The sequence below is a fragment of the Theropithecus gelada genome, chromosome 13, assembly GCF_003255815.1.
Source record: "Theropithecus gelada isolate Dixy chromosome 13, Tgel_1.0, whole genome shotgun sequence".
Classification (NCBI taxonomy): domain Eukaryota; kingdom Metazoa; phylum Chordata; class Mammalia; order Primates; family Cercopithecidae; genus Theropithecus; species Theropithecus gelada.
In genome coordinates, this window is record NC_037681.1 from 61,128,424 (window position 1) to 61,144,682 (window position 16,259).

Genomic DNA, 16,259 nt, shown 5'->3' on the forward strand with positions numbered 1-16,259 from the left:
TTCCACATCTATCCCCAGTATTTCCACTCTAGTGTTTCTGATAATGTTCTGCACCATTTTGAGAAATACTGCTCGAGATGATGGCAAAGTATTAAAGAAATTTAATGCGGGCAAAGCATGATTGGATTTTCGTGTTGTAAAGATTAATGCTGGAAGAAGTACAGAAGATGTATTGGGGACAGAATGATAGATTGAATAGGAAAGTTATGGCACTACTATAAGAGGGAGATAATGAAGGCCTTACTAGGACAGCATTGGAAATGAATAGAAGTAGGAAATAAGTATTTAAAATATTTAAAACTATAATTAACAGATGACAGGACTTAGAAACAGAATTCATGTAAGTAAGTAACAACGAGGGTGGAGTATACAATTGCTTGCAGGCAACTGATTTGGGAAATTGGATGGAAGGTATTGTCAGAAAAAAGATGAGTTCAGACTTGGGCGTGACCATTTCTACATGAGGATCAACTTCACCTCAGCTGTTAGTTGTACTCATCAGTTTGCATCTCAGGAGAGAAGGATGTCCAAAGACATTGATTTGAAAATTATCAACACATATATAACACTTGGATTTCATTAAGAAGATCAAGAAGAAATTATGAGAAAGGAATTATGTTTGTGTGCGTGTTTGTGATTTTTTAAAATATACTTTAAGTTCTGGGGTAAATGTGCAGAACGTGCAGGTTTGTTACATAGGTATACATGTGCCATAGTGGTTTGGTGCAACCATCCACCCATCATCTACATTACATATTTCTCCTAATGTATCCCTCCCCCCTCCCTCCACCCTGCAACAGGCCCCAGTGTATGATGTTCCCCTCTCTGTGTCCACATGTTCTCATTATTCAGCTGCCACTTAAGAGTGAGAACATGTGGTGTTTGGATTTCTGTTCTTGTGTTTGCTGAGAATGATGGTTTCCAGCTTCATTCATTCATGTCCCTGAAGAGGACATGAACTCATCCTTTTTTATGACTGTACAGTATTCCATGGTGTATATGTGCCACATTTTCTTTATCTAGTCTATCATTGACGGGCATTTGGGTTGGTTCCAAGTGTTTGCTATTGTGAACAGTGGAGATAATTTCAAGAAATAAGTGTGTAATTGTTATAAATGATGAAAGTTGTTGAGCAATTATTTTGAAGTTGACAATTTAAAAGTCACTGGTGGCTGGGTATGGTGGCTCACATCTGTAATCATCTCAGCACTTTGGGAGGCTGAGTACGAGGATCTCTTGAGCCCAAGAGTTTGAGACCAGCCTGGACAACATGAAGAGATCCCATCTCTACATAAAAAATAAAATAAAATAAAATAAAATTAAATAATTAGCCCAGCATGGTAGCACACACCTGCAATTCTAGTTAATTTGTTTACTAAGAGGGGAGGATGACTTGACCCAGGAGTTCAAGGCTGCAATTGGGCTATGAGCATCCCACTGCACTCCAGCGTGGGTGACAGAGCAAGACCTGTCTCTATTAACCCCCAATAATACAGGTTTACCTATGTAACAAATCTATACTTGTATCCCTGGACTTAAAATAAAGGTTAAAAAGAAAAAACTAAGCAAAATAATGGTTACATATAATACACAGTATAAAGAAAACTGTTATTTATACATAAAAAAATAAAGAGAATCTTGAAAAAAAATTTTAAGTCATTGGTAAACTTAGTGAGAAAGTGAAGAGGTAACAAAAATTTTGTGAATTGGCACTGACAGGGAAGATTAGAGGAAGTGTCAACAAACATGATAGGTCGATAACTAGGAATGTGGGCCTCTCTCTCTTCTCTCTGTCTCTCCTCTCTTTCTCTCTCTCTCTCACACACACAGACACACACACACACACCTTTTTTGTTGCTTATTATAAAAATTCTTTTTTCTTTGTATACATGTGACAAACTGAAATGTGAAGAATGCAAGTAGTATGAAGAAAAGAAATACAGAATAATGAAGATTATAATACAATAGAAGAGTAAATACTTGTGTGAAAAATTAAGGGACTCACAAAACTGGTTTGATGTCCTTTAAAAGAAGGAAGTCACTAATGTGAAGGCTTATTTTCAAGGCAAATCTCTACAATTTCTTTTCCTAAGCAAATAAAGACGAAACAATCCTTGTTGATTTCAGACATACAAACAGATGCCTTCCACAGTTTTTTGTAGAAGTATCAGACACTTTTAAAGAAGGAAAAATAATTTGGAATTATTTACTTTAACTATCTCAGGAAGAACAAACATAAATATTCAGAATGTCCTTTGAACATTAATGTCAAAGCCTCCATAAACTTTAGCGTGATATTTTCACATCTTAACTCTCTGGTTCACTGTGATATACTTCAGCAAGCTTTACTTTTATGTATGAATCGTTCCAATTTCTGCTTGACGATAGGGATAAATTTAGCTTATGCATTTTCTAACATATCCTTATATTTTAATAATAGATATTATATCCTAAAAGGACTTATGAAACTGTTATTCAATAGAAATGCACATAGTTTTAATTTTAAATTTTCTAGTAGACATATTAAAAAGGCAAAAGCAAAACTAATTTTAATGTTTTATCACAATGTCCAAAATATTATTTCAATGTGAAATACATATAAAAATTATTACTGAGATATTTTACATTATCTTTTCTTAAAAATCTTTAACATCTGATGTGTATTTTGCACTCACAGCACACACACATCAATTCAGGTTATTCACATTTTAAGGGTTCAGTAGGTACTTTTGGCTAATTGCTGCCATATGGGTACTGCCCAAAGTTATAGTATTTACTATACAGACTGTCTTTTGTGTATAACCCAAACTAAACCTTAAAATTATGTAGTTAATATTCAACGAAAGTGCACTTTTTTTTCTGTTATTTTACTGTAAAATACTTTAGTGTGAGTAGCTGATGTGAGAAGTTTACTCTTCAATAAACCATTAATTTTTACAAAACAATTGTTTAACACCTATGATGTGCCATTCTCTTGTTGAGTGTTTGAGATACAGGGATAAATAACACACCTACACCTACAAAGAAACACCCATTCTAGCAAAGAAGAAAATCCTATGCATGATATTTGTTTTGTGTGGGGAAAATGTAAGATGGCATTTAGTAAGTCATGGCTTCCAAAAAGAAAAATGAGCAGTCTAGGCCCAAGTGCTCTGGATATTCAGCAAAGAAGAGGCTCAGATTTGGCAAGACTTAGAATAATGTTTGTGAAAGCAACAGACCTTGAATGAAGACTTAAAGTATGAGTGAGATAAAGTTTGACAGAAAATTTTAACAAAACTAATAAAATCATGAAAATGAGGGCAAAATGACATGGAATAGGAACAGGAAAACGATCAAATGCCTGGAGTCGTAGGTTAATGAAAGAAAAGTATGATATAAAAAATGGTAGGGCTTGGACAAAGTAGGCATTTTTCCTTGCCTTGAATGGAAACATATTGTGGTACTGTTCATGAAAGACTATTTAGAAAATTACAATGTGGAAATTTTCATGCACTGGTTGCCTTGAATAAACCCTTGATGGAAAAATCTCATGCCAAAGGCAATATACTTTAAAGGAAATAAAAAACTTTCAGGACTGTGGAGGCAGCAGGAGGCAATTCCATATTTGTCCCATCTCCTTTAGTTTTATCTTATTGTATGAAGATAACATAGAGATATTAGAATAATTTTTCATAGTGTCAGCTCTCTAGAGGGCAAGTTGTCACTTCATACCAAGACTTGAAAAACTGTTCTTAACTTTTTGTTAAACATTTCCACTTCTTCAGGAATTTTATGATAAGAAAATAACCAGAGAGCTCCACATTGAAGAATACATAGAGATATTGACTGCATTTGTAACAATAAAAAATTCTAAACAATGTCTAAGATGTAGTTATTAAATATATTTTGCTCCACTATGTGCTATTGTAAAAATAAACATAATATTTTTAAAGATTGTTGGATAACATGGGTATTTACTCATGATTTAATTCTTAACTTTTATTGAAATATAGGCACATAAAATCACACATATCATAAGGACACAACTGAAAGAATTTTTGCATTGGTAAAACACTCAAGTAACCAATATGTAAATCAATACAGAAATATCAACTCACCAGATGCTCCTTTTACCCTCACTTCTACTCGCATAGATTAGGTTTTTCTTCTTTTTAAAGATTTCTAACTTAAATCATACAGAATGTCCTCTTTTGTATCTGATATTTTGCTCAATATTGTGTTTGGAAGACTTAATCCAAGTTGTTTAATGTAATTTACTTTCTCAATTATCATTGCTGTGTAGTATTCCAGTATATGAACATGCAAAACTTTATTTATTCATTCTACTGTTGAAGGATTTTCAAGATGTTTTAAGTTTAAGCTATTATAAATAATGTTTTAAGGAACTTGTTTTTCAGCTATTTTATGTTTTTTTGTTTCATGAGCTATATGCATTTGTTCTATTCCTCTGGTTATTGGGCTTATGAATAGAAATGAAATTGCTAAGTCATAGGATATGAAGAGATGCAACTTTTGTAGCAATCAGCAATAGTTTTCCAAAGCACTGTACCAATGTTATTCCCACCAGCAGTGCCTGAGAGTCCTGGTTGTTCCATATCCTTGATATACATTTGATATTAGCTGAAACTTTTATTTCAGTGATTTTGGTGAGTAGGAAATAGCATTGAATTTGGTTTTATTTTGAATTTCCCCTGATGGCTAATGAAGTTGATCACCTTTTTAATAATTCTGTTAGCTGCTGTAAAATCAATCATGTGAAATCTCTGTTAAAGTTCATTGCCCATTTTTCTACTGAAGTGTCTGCTTTTCTTTTTTTTTTTTTAACAATTTATATATTCTGAATATGAGTTTATTGGATACATGCATTACAATTATTTTTCTTCTTGGGTTTGTCTTTTCACTTTAATGATATTCTTTTGCATCAATTACACAGGTTTGGATGATTGAAAATACAAGACATTTGCAGGTGCTCATTTAAGCCTTTTTTTTTTTTTTCCCCCTTGAGACCAGGCTGGAGTGCAGTGCCGCAAAGTCTGCTCACTGAAAGCTTTGCCTCCCAGGTTCACGCCATTCTCCTGCCCCAGCCTCCTGAGTAGCTGGGACTACAGGCACCCGCCACCACGCCCAGCTAATTCATTTAAGGCTTTAAATAAAGGTAAAGGTTATGGTAGGGTAGAGAAAGAAAGCACAGGCAGACACTGGAGTCCCAAGAAACTTCCAGATGCAACTCCTCAGGATCCTTTCTGAGTCACACAGGATATAGTTTGTCTTCGGATTATAAACCCCTAATATGCTGAGGAAACGTGTGAGGTGCCAAGTTCTATCCTCAGAGGTATAAATAGCACATTGGTCAAAATACAAAGTTCTCACGTTCATGGAGCTTATTTATATTCCGGATGGTAAAAAAGAAACAAAAATATTTTTAAAAACACAAATTATCAGATAGTGATATGTACACTTGATAGAAAAAAAAATGTAAGCCACTGTGAATAGGGCATATTTGCTGTAGTGGGATGAGGTGCAAGGAATAAAAGCAAATTCTTTGATAATATGATGTTTGAATAGAGACCTTAATAAAATGACAGAACAGATAATACAGTTATACATGGGAAGACTTCTCCAGAAAGAATAATTGGAAAGTGCAAATATTCATGTAAGAGCATGCACGGATTTTTCAAGAAAAACAAGTCTGGTGAGTATAGAATGAGCTGGGGTGGGGTGAGGTTGGGGAAAGTCATAAGAGATAAGCAAGTGTGGAGAGATAGCAAAGATCTACTTCATAGTAGTCAGGGTGACAGCTAATTGAGACTGAGAAATCTTTGTAGTGTAGTAAACAGAGGAGTGACATGATCAGACATATGTTTTGAAAGGAGTACTGTGGCTGCTGTTTTGAGAATAGATTTTGGGAGGGCAATGGTGGGAACAAATTATCAACCTAGGATGTTTCAGCGATATTTCTGGAGAGAGATAATAGTCTTTGAAATCTGATAATAGTGGTACAGATACATTTTAAAGATAGGTCACTTATGGTTTAATGATTTATTAGAATCACTTAAGAGACCAATCAGTAATGACTCTTAGGTTATGCTGTGTGTCACCATTACTGAAAGCATGGAGTTACCATGTCCTGAGATGAGAAAGATTATGGTATGAAAATCTTTTAGGAAAAATGAGCTAGTTGGTGGAAATTATGAGAGCAATTAGGGTGATGTTAAATTTGAGATGCCCTTTAGTCATCCAATTGACGGTATGAATAGAAAGTTGGACATACGAGTTTTAAGTTTATACATTTGGAAATCATTATTTACTATGTGGAATTTAAAGGTATAAGACTTTGTAAGAACACCCACAGAATGAGGAGAGACAAGAGAGAGAAGCAGTCTCTGGTCTGAATCCTGGGGCATTCTAGTTTAAAAAAAATGAGTAGATAAGAAGAAACCTGCAACACTGAGAAAATCAGGAGGGAGGAGGAGAAGACAGAAAAAGAGGCAGTGTCAGCCAGGCGTGGTGGCTCACGCCTGTAGTCCTAACACTTTGGGAGGCCAAGTTGGGCAGATAATGAGATCAGGAGTTCGAAACCAATCTGGCCAATATGGTGAAACCTCATCTCTACTAAAAACACAAAAATGAGCTGGGCGTGGTAGCCCACGCTTGTAATCTCAGCTACTTGGGAGGCTGAGGAAAGAGAATTGCTTGAACCTGGGAAGCAGAGGTTGCAGTGAGCCAAGATTGTGCCACTGCATGCCAGTCGGGGCGACAAAGAGAGGTTCCATCGAAAAAAAAAAAAAAGAAAGAAAACAAAAAGAGACGGTGTCTGTGTCTGTGTGTGACAGAAACAGAGACAGATAAAGCTAATCAAAGAAAGTATCTCAAGAAAGATGACATGACCAACTGCATGAAATGCTTTTGATAGACTGAGGAAGAGCTGGGAACTGACCATTGGCTTTGGCAACGTGAGCAGTTAGAAACATGAACTCCTTCAAATATGAGGGCAAAACATTGACTGGAATGAGTGCAAGAGAAATGGAGGAGAGGCACTGAAGACTATATAGAAACATTTCTTTTGATTTGTTTTGCTGTAAAGAGGAGCAGATCTATAGGGCAGTAACTGGAGTGGATGTGGAGCCCATGAATGATCCATTAGAGGGTACACAATTTTGTAGAAGAGACAGAGATAGTGTGATCAATGAAGTAAACTAGAAATATCAGTAAGCCGAGTCTCAAGAACAATTTTTTATAAACAGATAGACTTGTTTGGTTCAGTGAATCTGTTCTCACATTTAATACTGCACACCAAGGCCTGAAAACTCTTTCAAATATATGCCTGTGATTACATCTCAGGTGGCTCACAAATGCATTGCTGGCTCAGGGCAAAACCATCAAGGCAACCATAATTATTTAAAAAAAAAAAAAAAAAGAAAGAAAAATTCTGGGTGTATGTGTGCTTCCCAGCAATTTGAGTTAGAAATTAAAGTATTAACTCAAGTAGATAAAATGATATTAAATCTGTTTTTAAACTTTATTGGTCTACAGAAGTTAAATATTTGTTAAATACTCCTTCTTCAATATGATACAGATCCTTTAGGAAATGACGTCTGCCTTTGACTGAGATTTCTAAGTCTACACCAGGGCCATGTTGTAAAATGTTCTGGTAAAAACATTTTAAATTTTAGTTCACATAAGAGTCAGAAAAGTTCAAGTAATTAAGGGTGAATAATTTTTGTTATATTCTCAAAAATAGAATTTTCACTAAAGGTTCTCTAATTGACACAAGTGATCTTTTCTGCTTTAAATGCATGGAGAAAAATAGATGAAGAAAAATCTGAGAACTAGGAGGTTTAATTGAAGAGTAAAAAAGTCCTAACACTTTCTGGGAGCTAAGCTATGAGGATGCAAAGGCATAAGAATGATACAATGGACTCTGGGGACTCAGGGGAAAGGATGGAAGCGGGGTGATGGCTAAAAGACTACACACTGGGTACAGTGCACACTGCTCACGTGATGGCTGCACCAAAATCTCAGAAATCACTACTAAAGAACTTATTCATGTAACCAAACACCACCTGTTTCCCAAAAACCTATTGAAAGAAAAAAAAAAAAAGTCCTGCCAGTGTAGTTTACCAGGTAAGCTATACATGTATAAATGTAAGAAATGACCTGGATTATCTTTACACTAACCAAAATTCTGAAATTTCCTAGGTATAATTTATATAATATTAATATTTACATTAATTTAGTGCAAATTAGACCGCATTTTTCTTTAAATTTATAATTTTTAATAGGTAACATTTCATGCAAACATAGATATTTCTTTCTTTTTGCTTCTTTTATGTGTATTACATTTTATTACAGAGTTTTGTTTTTAATGGTGCTACATTTAATACTTTGAATAAAACATTTTATTTAAAGGATAATATGATAAAGTGTGTGAATGGCTCTGATCTCTCACATTTTTCACATCTTTGGAAGAAATGTAGTCATTAACAGGGTGATAACCACCATTCACTTGGTGAATGATTAATTCGGATTGTAAACAGAGTACCAGAAGGGAAATAAGTGAATAAAGTCATCTATAAGTATATCAAGACAGTAATTAAAAAGTGATTCCCTTATCTCTAGTCACCAACAGTTTCTGCCTAACTAAAATAGTTCTCCATGTCCTGTATTACTTATTTTTAACATTTCTCCTGGTTATTGTTTGCATACTTTAAAAAATGCAACATTGTATAAACTTCATTGGGATTATGGCATTAAATCAAATCAAAGTTGAATATATCTTGTTTACAGGACAATTCCAATGACTCTAAATTTGGGGTCATATCTATAAGACTAAAAACATCCATCTATTTTTACTTTGCAATTGTTTATCCATGGAAACACACATTTTTCAAAATTTCATGAAAATGTAATCTGTTCCAGGCGCTGCTCTAAGTCTTGGAGGTATAGCCAGTAACAGAACAGACACATGTCTATGCCTGCATGAAGCATATATTCTAGGGTGAGGGCTGTAGAATAAATACGGTCAAATAAGTTAAAATAAAGTATGTTATGTGTGATAAGTAGTATGGGAGGGGAGAGAAAAAAGGAGTCTCATACTGGGCACAGATGGGTATTATCTCCAGTGTGCTTAGAAACAAATGAGAAATAGACTACAGGGAATGAACAACAACCTGAGATTAGTCCTGATAGCCTCCAAATGCAGGGTAGAGGCCAGGCTGGAAGTGCTGTGGGAAAGGAAAAGGCAACTATTTTGCCAGGAAGTTGCAGAGTTCCTCTCTGCCCAGAGATACAGAGGCCAGGAAGACGTTCTACTCAGAGCACAGAGAGTTTCTCAGCTCCTTCTTGACTCCTATAAGAGAAAATAAAAGGAAGAACAATACATTTTCTAGCATCCAGACTATTTTCACTTCATTTCTATAACCCATCTTTTCTACTCACTATTTTCTGTTTTATGTGTGCCTAAGAGTTTATCCCTGCCCTAAATTCTTCTGATATCATAAAGTTCTAGGGACAGATAAGCTTTGGATTTTTAGGTGAAATGTATGTAATGCAATCAAAATTCTCAGATTAAAATCTCTAAGGAGGAAATTTATCAGTCACTGAAGAAAGAAGAGTCTGAAGAATAAATCAAATGAGAAAGTATTTGGACAACTATCAATACTGTTTATACAAAGGTGTGCTGCGGTTTTGAAAGAGATGGTGTTAGTTACACACATACAAAATATTTCCTGCTCCTCACTTTCTCGGCTCATAATACAGGTTCTAGTTTTCTATTGCTGCATAAAAAACCACCTTAAAAGTTAGTTGAGTAAACCAACAACAATTTCATTATGTTTTCTTTTATGTGGGTCATACATGAGGCAGTACAGTGGGGATGGCTCATGTTGGCTCTGTGATAACTGGTGCCTCCTCATTTGTGGTGGCTTCAGTGTTCGATTACAGATATGATGGGTTGACTGGAACCACATCTCTGAGGCCTTGGATCAGGCTGTTGGATGTGCTGTTCAGTTTTCCATGTTATGTCTGCCGGCCAGACAACCCTCTCCATGCATCTTTCCCATGTGTCTCCATTCGACTTTCTCATATCACGGCAGTAATGGGGAAGTTAGAAATCTTACATAGCAACTGCTCTGACGAGTGCATTCCAAAAGTAGGAAGTGGAGGTTGTCAGTCTCTTAAAGTGAGGTCTGGAAATTAGTGCAGATCATTTTCTTTTATTCTCTTAGTAAAACTAGTTACTGAGCCTGCCTCAATTCAAGGAGTGAGACTATAGAACCAATCTCTCAGGTAGAGGATTGACAGGGAATTTATAGCCACATGAGGACTACAATTTTTGACCCCCTAGTAATTAGGTAGGTCTTTGTGAGTAGTTCTAGTCAGAGCTGTTTGCAGAAAGCCTGTACCCCTTGCAGGCTAGGGCATTTATTCTCCATTCAATAATCTTCAAATATTTATTTCCCTTAGACACAGAACCTGATAATATTTGAGATCTTAAACTGAGTTCCATTGCAAGTGAAAAAAGATGGAGCATAGGTCCCAGCCAACATAATATCGATGTGTGGCATGAGTGAAATATAAACCTTATTAATTTAGGGTATTAAGATTTGGAAGTTGTTTCTAAGTATACAACCTAAGTATACAACCTAGTCCATCTGATTGATACACAGGCTTTTCATCTGTTGTCTTGCTTATTTTCCCAAACTACTGACACATGCTAACTGTATTATCAAGTGAGAAGTTTCAATCATTTTTACATCTGAGAACAGATTTATTCAAGGAGAATTATTACTGCTTTCTAAACACACCACATATGGCAAAACAACCAAAATGTGATGCAAATACTTATTCCACCTTCTCTTTCTTGAAGCTAAACAGAGAAAAACTGTTTCATGCAGAATTTAGTTTTCACTGAGCAGTCAAATCATCTCAAGCACAATTTATCTCTATTAAACTTTCCTTGTTCTCTTAGCATTGCTTTATTCCTGTCAATGTCTCATAATTTATGTTTCTTCTCATTTTTTTTCTCATTTATTTCATCTACTTAAGTTTATTTATTGCAGGAATCAATTTCCAATGTTACATGTTTCAGGTTAGCTTCATATATTTTATAGGAACTACAAATGACAGGGATATTACTTCAAGTTTACATTTAAAGGTCATTTGACCAAATAAGAAGAAAAAGCTAGTCTTTATGCTTGAAGCATTTTATTTCAGAGGGAAAAAAGTGACCAATGACATTTCTTCCCATATTTTTGCAGCTGAGCTTTTTGGAGAGGATTGATAAAAACGGTATGCTCTGCTCTCTGGGTAGAAGGACCAGACAGCAACATTCATTGGGTTCACCTTTTTAAAATGTCCTAATTTGTAATCCTTAGAGCAGAGGTGAGAAACTAACAAGTAAGCCAAGACTTTGAATCCCAAATAAGGCAGAACATATCCCCAGCAAACGTTCTATATTCATGTGACAGGCAGGAGAATTTTTATGAAGAGTTATATCAGGTCAGTCAAGCATGATAAAAACAGAAACCTTGTACAAGATTATAGAATGCAAAAATTGGAATTTACAAAAGTCAATTTGCACTCAAATTATGTATTCCTTCCATAGTACTTCTGAGTGATAATCATATAGGACTTTATGGAGTTCTCATGTGATAGGAAGGTTAGGAGACCAGAAGCAGTTCATTTCATGCACGGATAGCTCTAGATATTAGAAAGTACATTATTTCATTGACATGAACTTTGCATCACTGTCAACTTGTACCCATGCATACTGTTTCCAACCCTTACCGTGATATAAAACTATAGCTCTCTCATGTTTCTTTCTAACGTCTGAAATAACCAGGGCTTTGTCTATGTGGCACTAACATGTTTTCACTATGAACTATAACTCTTACATGGAAAAAGGTACTGAGTGATTCTAATGTGGACATATATGTAACCACCACACAAATCAGTAAATAGAACCCTGCCGGAAGCCAAGAGATGCACATATGCCTTTTCTCATACCACACAGTCCATCTCCTCTAGAGGTAATTATTATCCTGATGAGGTATGTAAGAATTTTCTTATTTTTTAAATAGAAATAGATTTGTATTTCCTTATATTTCTTTTCCCAAATATGTATGCATTCCTAAAAATATGCAATAGTTTTACCTGTTTTTTGAACTTCATTTTAATGGAAGTATTCCCTTTGTATTATTTTGTGTCTTGGCTTTTTCCACTCTAGTTGTAAGACTGAGCATAGTACTGTTTATTTTGGGAGCTTTTTAGTATGCTGTTGTATGAATATACTATCATGTATTTTTTCATCCCTAAAGCCAGTGAACATGCTTATACATGTGTTCTGAACATTTAGGCATATTTGTTTCTGAAGGGATCATACCCAGGAGTGTGATTTCTCTAACATATGATATATGCATCCTGAATTTTACTAGATAATGTCAAGATATTATCCAAAATAATTATTCCAAACCATACTCCCACCAGCAGCATGTGAAAATTCCTTTTGCTCCACATTCTCTCCAACATTTGTATTATTAGATGCAAAATTTATTTTTGTTTTGCATCTTATTTTTTAATTAACTATTTATTTACTTTTTACTGGGACAAGATTCATTTTTTTGCTGAATTTTTTTATATTTCATATATATATGTAAATATATACTTTAAATTCTGGGATACATGTGCAAAACGTGCAGTTTTGTTGCATAAGTATACATGTGCTATGGTGATGTGCTGCACCCATCAAACTACCTTCTAAATTGGGTATTTCTTCTAATGCTATCCCTCCCCTTGGCCCCCACCCTGCAACAGTTCCCAGTGTGTGATTTTACCCTCCTTGTGCCCATATGTTCTCATTGCTCAACTCCCACTTATGAGTGAGAACATGTGGTGTTTGGTTTTCTGTTCCTCTGTTAGTTGCTGAGAATGATGGTTTCCAGCTCCATCCATGTCCCTGCAAAGGACATGAACTCATTTTTTATGGCTGCATAGTATTGCATAGTGTATATGTGCCACATTTTCTTTATCCAGGCTAACACTGATGAGCATTTGGATTGGCTCCAAGTCTTTGCTATTGTGAACAGTGCTGCAATAAACATACGTGTGCATGTGTCTTTATAGTAGAATGATTTATAATCCTTTGTGTATATACCCAGTAATGGCATTACTGGATCAAATGGTATTTCTGGTTCTAGATCCTTGAGGAATTGCCACACTGTCTTCCACAAGGGATGAACTAATTTACACTCCCATCAACAGTATAAAACTGTTCCCATTTCTCCACATCCTCTCCAGCATCTGTTGTTTCCTGACTTTTTAATGATCACCATTTTAACTGGTGTGAGATGGTATCTCATTGTGATTTTGATTTGAATTTCTCCAGTGATGATGAGCTTTTTTTCATGTTTGTTGGCTGCATAAGTGTCTTGTTTTGAGAAGTGTCTGTTTATATTTTTTGCCCACTGTTTGATGGGGTTGTTTTTTCTTGTGAATTTGTTTATGTTCCTTATAGATTCTGGTTACTAGCTCTTTGTCAGATGTATAGATTGAAAAAATTTTCTCCCATTCTGTTGGTTGCCTGTTCATTGATGATACTTTCTTTTGCTGTGCAGGAGCTCTTTAGTTTAATTAGATCTCATTTGTCAATTTTGGCTTTTGTTGCCATTGCTTTTAGTGTTTTAGTCATGAAGTCTTTGCCCATACCTATGTCCTGAATGGTATTGCCTAGGTTTTCTTCTAGGGTTTTTATGGCTTAGGTCTTACATTTAAATCTTTAATCCATCTTGAGTTAATTTTTGTATAAGGTGTAAGGAAGGGGTCCAGTTTCAGTTTTCTGCATATGACTAGCCAGTTTTCCCAACACCATTTATTAAATAGGGAATCCTTTCCCCATTTCTTGCTTTTGTCAGGTTTGTCAAACATCGGATGATTGTAGACGTGTGGTGTTATCTCTGAATCCTCTGTTCTGTTCCAGTGATCTATATATCTGTTTTGGCACCAGTACCATGATGTTTTGGTTACCATAGCCTTGTAGTATTTTTTTTGCTCATGATTTGGCTCTCTATTTGTCTATTATTGGTATATAGGAATGCCTGTGATTTTTGCACATTGATTTTGTATCCTGAGATTTGCTGAAATTACCCATCAGCTTAAGGAGATTTTGGGCTGAGACCATGGGGTTTTCTAAATATACAATCATGTCATCTGCAAACCGAGACAATTTGACTTCCTCTCTTCCTATTTAAATACTCTTTATTTATTTCTCTTGCCTGATTGCTATGGCCAGAGCTTTCAATACTATGTTGAACAGGAGTGGTGAGAGAGGGCATCCTTGTCTTGTGCCAGTTTTCAAAGGGAATGCTTCCAGCTTTTGCCTATTCAATATGATATTGGCTGTGGGTTTGTCATAAATAGCTCTTATTATGTTGAGATATGTTCCATCAATACCTAGTTTATTGAGTGTTTTTAGCATGAAGGGGTGTTGAATTTTATCAAAGGTCTTTCCTGCATCTATTGAGATAATCATGTGGTTTTTGTCATTGGTTCTGTTTATGTGACAGATTACATTTATTGATTTGCATACATTGAACCAGACTTGCATCCCAGGGATGAAGCTGACTTGATCGTGGCAGATAAACTTTTTGATGTGCTGCCAGATTTAGGTTGCCAGCATTTTATTGAAGATTTTCGCATTGATGTTTATCAGTGATATTGGCCTAAAATTTTCTCTTTTTTATTGTGTCCCTGCCAGGTTTTGCTCTCAGGATGATGCTGGCTTCATAAAGTGAGTTAGCAGGAGTCCCTCTTTTTCCACAGTTTGGAATAGTTTCAGAAGGCCTGGTATCAGTTCCTCTTTGTACCTCTGGTAGAATTCGGCTGTGAATCTGTCTGGTCCTGGGCTTCTTTTTGGTTGGTAGGCTATTAATTACTACTTCAATTTCAGAACTTGTTATTGGTCTATTTGAGGATTCAACTTCTTCTTGGTTTAGTTTTGGGAGGGTATATATGTCCAGGAACTTATCCATTTCTTCTAGATTTTCTAATTTATTTGCATAGAGATGTTCATAGTAGTCTCTGATGGTAGTATGTATTTCTGTGGGATCGGTGGTAATCTCCTCTTTATCATTTTTTATTATGTCTATTTAATTCTTCTCTCTTTTCTTCTTTATTAGTCTGGATAGCATTCTACCTATTTTGTTAATATTTTCATAAAACCAGCTCCTGGATTCATTGATTTTTTGAAGGGTTTTTCATGTCTCTATCTCCTTCAGTCCTGCTCTGATCTTAGTAATTTTTTGTCTTCTGCAAACTCTTGAATTTGTTTTCTCTTGCTTCTCTAATTCTTTTAATTGTGATGTTAGGGTGTCAATTTTAGATCTTTCCTGCTTTCTCCTATGAGCATTGAGTGCTGTAAATTTCCCTCTGAACACTGCTTTAGCTGTGTCCCAGAGATTCTGGTACATTGTGGCTTTGTTCTCATTGGTTTCAAAGAACTAGTTCTGCATTCATTTCATTATTTAACCAGTAGTCATTCAGGAGCAGGTTGTTCAGGTTCCATGTAGTTGTGCAGTTTTGAGTGAGTTTCTTAATCTTGAGTTCTAATTTGATTGCACTGTGGTCTGAGAGACAGTTTGTTATAATTTCCACTCTTTTGCAGTTGTTGAGGGGTGTTTTACTTCCAATTATGTGGTCAATTTTACTGATAGGTCTTGACTCTTTATCCAATTTGCCAGTCTGTGTCTTTTAATTAGGGCATTTAGCCTGTTCACATTTAAGGTTAATATTGTTATGTGTGAATTTGATCCTGTCATGATGCTAGCTGGTTATTTTGCACATTAGTTGTTGCAGTTTCTTCATAGTGTCGATGGTCTTTACATTTTGGTTTGTTTTTGCAGTGGTTGGCACCAGTTTTTCCTTTCCATATTTAGTGCTTCCTTCAGGAGCTCTTGTAAGGCAGGCCTAGTGGGGACAAAACTCCCTCAGCATTTGCTTATTTCTCCTTCACTTGTGAAGCTTAGTTTGGCTGGATATGAAATTCTGGGTTGAAAATTATTTTATTTAAGAATGTGAATATTGGCCCCCACTCTCTTCTGGCTTGTAGGGTTTCTGCAGAGAGATCTGCTGTTAGTCTGATGGACTTCCCTTTGTGGACACTCGACCTTTTTCTCTGACTGTCCTTACCATTTTTTTTCCTTCATTTTGGCCTTGGTGAATCTGATGATTATGTGTCTTGGGTTGCTCTTTTCAAGGAGTAT